Source organism: Leptidea sinapis, chromosome 35 (genome assembly GCF_905404315.1).
Source record: "Leptidea sinapis chromosome 35, ilLepSina1.1, whole genome shotgun sequence".
In the NCBI taxonomy this organism is placed as follows: Eukaryota; Metazoa; Arthropoda; class Insecta; order Lepidoptera; family Pieridae; genus Leptidea; species Leptidea sinapis.
The window spans coordinates 8,712,499-8,720,237 of record NC_066299.1 but is presented as its reverse complement, the minus strand read 5'-3'; the positions used below and the strand labels follow the sequence as shown (position 1 = coordinate 8,720,237).

Sequence of the window (7,739 nt, the reverse complement as noted above, 5' to 3'; positions counted from 1 at the left end):
TTTTAACATCTCAAGGAGACAAGCGCAATTTTAGTGCCGCTCAGAGTGGCACTGCATTGTAATGGGCAGGGCATATCAATTACCCATAAGCTGAACGTCCTGCTTGTCTCGTCTCTTATTCACATAAAAAAAAGCTTGGACAGCCTATAAGCTACAGCTGAATACTGGAACTAGATTATGATTATTTTATAGTAATAACAATAACAGTACAATGTTGTATATTTTATTAATAAGAGAATTACTTGCACCATTTCTTTCTGAAGCGGTGGTGTTTGAATTGACATCAAAAAGAACTGAATCATTTTTTATGCCTTTTAGCTTGCAAAGATCGTACGTGTGAATGGTCTCTTACAATGTATCAATTGAGCCAGGCCATTTTAAATTCCTTCTTAAACAAAAGCGTCGCCAGTTATTACTTCGCACAGGACTGTAAATTAAGTAAACATACAGCAATCTATATGAATATTGTGTATTTTAACTGTTGTACTATTCCAACCTTGCACGTAACCTTGTAAGGTATCTGCTTTATCTTTACAGCCGATAACGCGATCAGTATTCATTGATACTTTTGATATTTAATTCGTTGCAGTGATAACAAGTGGTGTGAACATAAAATACATTATTAAATATATTATTCATATTCATATATATTTATATATACACTATGAATATTTGACATAAATGCTAAATGTATAATTGTTTCAGTTTCAAAGTACTCACTTAAGTTAGATTAATCTTGTTTTCTGTAGACATGTTGTAATACATTGGTAGACTGATAAACATTGTATCAATTAAAACAACAGTGTTATAAAAGATGATTTAGCAGTTGGAACTCATAGTTGATGCTGTGGTTATTGTATACCCAAAAAAATAAAATTAATAAATAATAAAATAAATCAACTTGATAAGCTTTAATAAATGAAATAGTTAATATATGCGTTTTTGAGTAAATTATTAAATAATTCTTCCTTTTTTTTTAAATAATATTTTTTACTATATTAATAACGACATATAATTATAAGGTAAAGATCCAGAAAGAAAGATTTAAAAATTATTAGTTGTTGATTTTACAGGAGAAATAGCCTCCCACTGGTATGAGTCTACCATTACTTGTATTATACAAGTAATAGTAGACTCATACCAGTGGGAGGCTCCTTTGCACAGGATGCCGGCTAGATTATGGGTACCACAACAGCGCCTATTTCTGCCGTGAAGCAGTAATGTGTAAGCATTACTGTGTTTCGGTCTGAAGGGCGCCGTAGCTAGTGAAATTACTGGGCAAATGAGACTCTACATCTTGTCTCAGGGTGACGAAGGGCAGTTGTAGTGCCGCTCAGAATTTTTGGGGGTTTCAAGAATCCTGAGCGGCACTGCATTGTAATGGGCAGGGTGTATTTGCGGCAATTAACATCAGCTGAACGTCCTGCTCGTGTTGTCCCTTATTTACATTAAAAAAAACTCATATATAGAAACACCAATCGCTATGGATATATATATTTTTTTAATAAATGAAGGAAGCAAGAAACCAGGCTGATTCACCAAAATAAATGCTGGCCCTTGGAAACGGTAGGCGTGACTTATAAATAAATAATGTGAATCAAAGTAACTAGATTCAATTTTAGAAATAACTCAGACACAAATTCAAACACGCGCCTCTTAATTATTATGAATTATATACAGCCAATTATTGGCACTGGTTCAAATAGAGTGAACGCATGATTTTAAGACTTTGTTTTAGATTTACATTCTTTTATTTAAATTCAAAAACAGTAAGTATTTTTACTAAATTTAATTAATGTTATATGAGCGAGATTCAATGATTAAGTTTATTAGATATAGCATCAGATTATGCAAATAAACTTATGATTACTATTTTTTGATATTTGTCCTATTTCGTCGTGTACAATTTCAATTATTGAATTGATGTTGGCAATTTATCTTGTACATCATTATTTTTACGCATTATTATGGCAACAAAAAAGGCTTACATGGAATCTTAGAGTTCCTATTATATTGCAAAATAATAATGTTGTTATGATCTGTCCACTAATAAAAATTATGAGATGAGCGATATTATATTTTGTTGTAATTATGCTAATTGCTAAGTTTTCATTCATGTAATGATGCAAACGCGTATAGGCAACATTGGATGTTGCCAACTTCACTGTCGTTGAAATTAACTGATAACAGTCAAATGTGTATATTTTTCACTGTTGACGTTTCCGCTAGTCCACAAATACTGTAAATAAACATTATATACATCGAAAATTGCAATTTACTGTTTGTAATATTGTGCAATTGTTTTATTTGTAATCTATATATATAAAAATGAATTGCTGTTCGTTAGTCTCGCTAAAACTCGAGAACGGCTGGACCGATTTGACTAATTTAGGTCTTGAATTATTTGTGGAAGTTCAGAGAAGGGTTAAAAGGTAAATTAATAGAAAATGCTGCTAAATTAAATAAAAACAACAAATTTGTATTTCCTTCGATGTGTCCATACATAAATTCTATGAGAGAATTTATTGACGCACGGTTTGACAGCTCTGCTGTGAAACAATTTCATTACGACAGCAGGGTGCATATTTTACGAAGTAATTTTTGATGTTATGATATTATTGACAAATTCATATAATAACATTATTTTATTTATTATACACAGAACAACGTCTGTCGGGTCAGCTAGTATATAATAAATATAATGGATACGTTATAATTACATTACCCAATTAATATTGTAGTGAATGTTACGTCTGTCAATTGTCAGGCTCAGAATGGTTAGATATGACAGTGACAAATGACATACACATTCACGCCATATTTAAATCATTGCAAATGTTGCCTTGATTTATTTTTATATATAAAAACATGTTGTTTACAAAAACGTGTATTTTAGTGGAATTTTAGGTTATTTATATGCTATTCCATGCTGATCTTCTTAGTACCCGACGTACAAGGTCGTGGCCCAGGGTCAGTGTTCTGGAACAACTAAAAGCTTTGTCCGAATTTCCTTAATATGCATTTTAGTATTAGTTATCATGACAAGTGGTCGCCCTATTATTCAGTTCAATTCATTAAATACGTAAGATGCAACATTATAGACGCTTTTCATCAAATATTTTTAAGGTAAAATATATTTTAGATAATTTACTGGTACTTAACATCTCAGATAAGTATCATTAAATAAACTAAATATTATGAAAATATTTTTTGTAAAGCATCACGCCATAATCAACTAATCAGGCCTCAATGCTCAGTGCTTGCTTCTGTGCTCAGGGAGATTTAATGGGATTTTTTTTAAATACATATAGTTCAAAGGATTTTTCTTTCTGTCTGACCATTTTCAATATTTTTTTATTTACTTTTGTATACATCTTTTTCTTATACCATAAGATTTCGATACACTGAAGTGTATTAACAGTAATTTATTTAGAAATAATTGATTACCTTTACGTACTTTTAAACTTTTTACTTTATTGTGATGGCATACTTTTCAATCAGAGTTTCCACATTTAGGTTCACAAGCTTACAATGTATGAAATTCTGAAATCTAAATGTTAATTTAAAATAAAAGATCTTGGAAAATAATAAATACTCAAGTATCAAATTTAGCCGAGTCGCAGTACACCATGTATTAGCGCACCAGTGGCTAGCACCTATGGTTTACTACGAACAATATCGGAAGACGAAAATAAATCGACTGCCTGAATAAACAGCACAGTTTGAGCGCTAACCGGTAGAAAGTATCCACATTTCGATATTACGCAATCTGTACAAACAATTCTTCATATAAAAACCGGTTTCGGAGGCTTAATTTCGCGGTTATTGTGTTTATAATAGACGCGAGTGTGAAATTATACCGACGCGCGTGTTTAGTGTATATGCGATAACGACCGGCATATGACGTTTGCTAAGTGTTTGTGAATTTGACTTTTCTGTGAATGACAAACTGATAGTGTTGCTAGTGATAAAAAAGAAGCCTTAAAGGTACACCAATGAGTTTCTATATTTTGTGTACACTATATTTTAATAACATAGCATAATAAGATTTCCGAGTCACAATTCGTGATCAATAGTTAAATACTGATAAATTTACATAAATAAACACGGCTTTTATTAAGTTAATTAATCTTCATTATTATTCGTTTAAAATAAGTGAACAAATGAGTGTATTAAAGTACTTTTTGTAAGTATAGGACCGGTTTCGATCGATTGTTCTCTAATACTTGCTCCAACTAGTGGTCTTCTAATTTGGTTACTCGAGGCCAAGGCCGCAACAAGATGTTCAATTGTGTGTATGCAATATTGTTGCTTATTTTCTAACCAATAAGGGTCAAGGGGCAAGACTTAGACTCAGTTTAAGATATGTCCGTTTATAGAGCGGTTACTAAAAGCTGTGGGACGCGCGTACTTTTCCCGCTTTGGAAAAATACTATTAATATGCCGATGTCAATTATTATGTAATTTTATAAATGAATTCCGGTCTAAAATTTTCCATCGTTCATAATACGTTTTGCCTTCAAGTTTGCACTTACACCCAAATACTAACTGTCTGTTCATGGCTAATGATAAAAAAGATTGTCTATAACTGGCCTGTATCAAAACTGGTATTAGGCCATTAAAAGATAATTTTTCGGAAGTTAAGATTTAATAAAAAGAAGTACTTAGATTAATATTTACAGCATTTTCACTATCGAGAATAGGGATGAATAAAAAAACCTAGCTTTAAATTGAATAACAGGCTCTCAATCACAGGATCATCAAGAGAACTAGGTTCTTCATTGATCACCAGTAAAGTAGAAAAATAAGTACTTCATAATATTATTATTATTAAATAGGGGCAAGAACTCTGACGTTTTAAAATTGTTATTTAATAACCTCATTGTGATATTTGGGGTTCTCTAGCCAAGGGTAACCACGACAAATCCTATTAGATATTATTATTCTGCTGCCTTTTAAAAACTAAGATAACGTATGCCAAAATAGCCTCCAAGCGAATTATTAAAAATATGTTTTTCTTTAACGCTGAAATGGAACCGATCTGGTTTTTAAAAAGAGTGTTAAGATTAATGTTAAATTCACTTTTTTATCTGCTTATAACTACAATACCAAATAGGAATCAGACAATAACCTCGATATTCGTTCTAACACAATCAGTTACGGTATCTAATGATAACAGTATCTATACGTTGAAGTGTTCCCAGAATCTTATAAGTCGATGAGATTTTATAGTTTGAGACAGGAGAGAGATAATAAAGGAAGAGGTTTTGTAAGTACAATATCCATATTTATACCAAAATTGGGAGATTTCGTCTACTACGGAGTCGCTAGGACAACGTTCGTTTTGACGTATCCTCTATAGATCTTGGAATGCGAATGCTATAAATCTCCAGTTGTGGCTCCATCTACTTGACATTTGATAGCCTGATCAAGCACAATAATAGCATATTAGGAGACTTAAATGCATGTCAAAACAAAAAAAATCTTTATTTTAAGGGACGTCCCGAAAATTTTGTACATTTATAAATTATGGTACCTATCTGTTAATTAAACATACAAGTATACAATCCCACGTGTCCTCCAGTGAGGTAGGCAGCATACCTTCACTTGTCACAAAAGAGTGGCCGTTGAGTTTCTTGTATGTTCTTTTCGCTTGCTCAACTTTTTCCGAACATTTGGTAAATTTTGTAATTCAAAAGATATATTTATAGTGACTATTCAAAAGCGTTTAGTTCAAGCCTGATTGAATAAAGTTTATTGACTTAGACTTTGAAACTCTTTATCTGGCACAATTTAATACTTCACTGACTTAATTATGGAATTGACATACAGGTCGATATTATCCAACCTTTCCTTATACTTTTGCACAGTCAATCTATCAATCCTATGGTTATACCAAGAAAGTCAAACATGTTTTATCAATAACTGTCTCTACATCTTCTTTTACTGCACATTGTTATCCTTGGTAAGTTCTCTTATAACAGTTCTTACACGTCATACTAAAATAGTATAGCACCAGTAATGGACCTGTACCTCCCTAGTATTTCGAAAGAAATGCAGAACATGAAAATAACTGTTAAAATTCCTTACTGTTAAATGAATGAGCACTCAATTTATCGATTTATTTTATTACGGCTCGGATTAAGTAAAACTGGTTCAGCATAAAAATATAAAGCCTTCATTACAACTTTGTCAACAACATAATCAACCACAGCAGTTATTGAAAGTTGTCGCTATTTTGAATTGACAGAATTATTTTCGAATAAAATAACATTGGCTATAAAATCCTTATTATTGGCTATTTGGTCGATGATTTTATATGGCAATTAAACTGTGCGCGCTACTTCGTCAGTGTTGAATTAAGTCTTTCTCGGCATATTAATGAGATTAAAGCCAATATGTGTTTGTTTGTCGACTATTATAACAATTTAGGCCTTTGCTTTCGTGTTTGTTAATTTGACACGTTTCAGATTGGATACGATAATGACTTACTTGTATGAAACCATAACTAACACTAATAATACATATCTGTATGTCAAAATAGAAGTCTAATTTCCAATTCAAATTCAAAAATTTTTATTCAAAATAGGATGTGACATCAATTTTTGGAAGTCAAAAACTACCACCCATTCCAAAATGAATGCCTCAGACCTGAGAAGAATGCGCGCAACAAACTCAACGGGCTTTTTTTTTCATCGAATAAATATGTTTACAAAGTAATATTGTACAATTAAGCTTATTATTTAATAGCCTGAGGGCAGTCACTCCATTCCCAATCTGTGGTATCATTAAGAAAGTCATTTATGTTATAGTAACCTTTACCACACAAACGTTTTTTAACGATTCTTTTGAATAACGTTATACTTTTGTTTTGAACATTTTCTGGGATCTTGTTGTAAAAGCATATACATCGCCCCACAAAAGACTTACTAACTCGACTAAGCCGAGTAGTAGGCATCATAAGTTTATGTCTGTTCCTGGTGTTAACATTATAGTAATGACAGTTTCTGGCAAATTCACTTATGTGCCTATGAACATACATTACATTATCAAGAATATATTGAGAAGCAACAGTCAAGATGTTAATTTCTTTGAATCTTGCTCTCAATGATTCTCTAGGACCTAGGTTATAAATAGCGCCAATAGCCCTCTTCTGCAGCACAAATATTGTATTAATATCGGCAGCGTTGCCCCATAGCAATATACCATAGGACATAATACTATGGAAATAACTAAAGTATACTAGTCGCGCCGTATCTATGTCAGTTAATTGTCTAATCTTTTTAACCGCGTATGCTGCAGAACTAAGTCTGTTCGCCAATCCTTCAATATGGGGGCCCCATTGTAATTTGGAATCTAGAGTTATGCCAAGAAATATAGCAGATTCCACTGCTTATATCACTTCTCCGTTTAACAAAACATTTTCATTTACATTTTTGACATTCGGTACGGTAAATTTAATGTATTTAGTTTTCTTGCTATTTAACAATAGGTTATTAGCGCTAAACCAGTACACGATGTCAGATAAAATATCGTTCACTTCGTCATACATAGCTTGGTTTCTTTTCACTTTGAAAATCAGTGAAGTGTCGTCCGCAAACAATATTACCTTATGTTTTTTCTCTATAAGATTAGGAAGATCATTTATATAGATAAGGAAGAGGAACGGTCCAAGAATAGACCCTTGTGGTACCCCCATACTTAGAAGAGTCCCAGGAGATCTCTTGCCATTCACGTCG

At 32.3% G+C, this 7,739-nt stretch overlaps 1 protein-coding gene across 1 annotated transcript in view; it reads left to right on the top strand.

Moving 5' to 3' along the window:
• Nucleotides 1–3,692: 3,692 nt before the first annotated feature.
• The window catches only part of LOC126975222 (uncharacterized), an 80,994-nt gene continuing 76,947 nt past the window's right edge, over nucleotides 3,693–7,739 (top strand). Inside the window, exon 1 of the mRNA XM_050823015.1 lies at nucleotides 3,693–3,987. The gene's annotated coding sequence lies outside the window, so the exon portion shown is untranslated. The remainder of the gene's footprint in view (nucleotides 3,988–7,739) is intronic.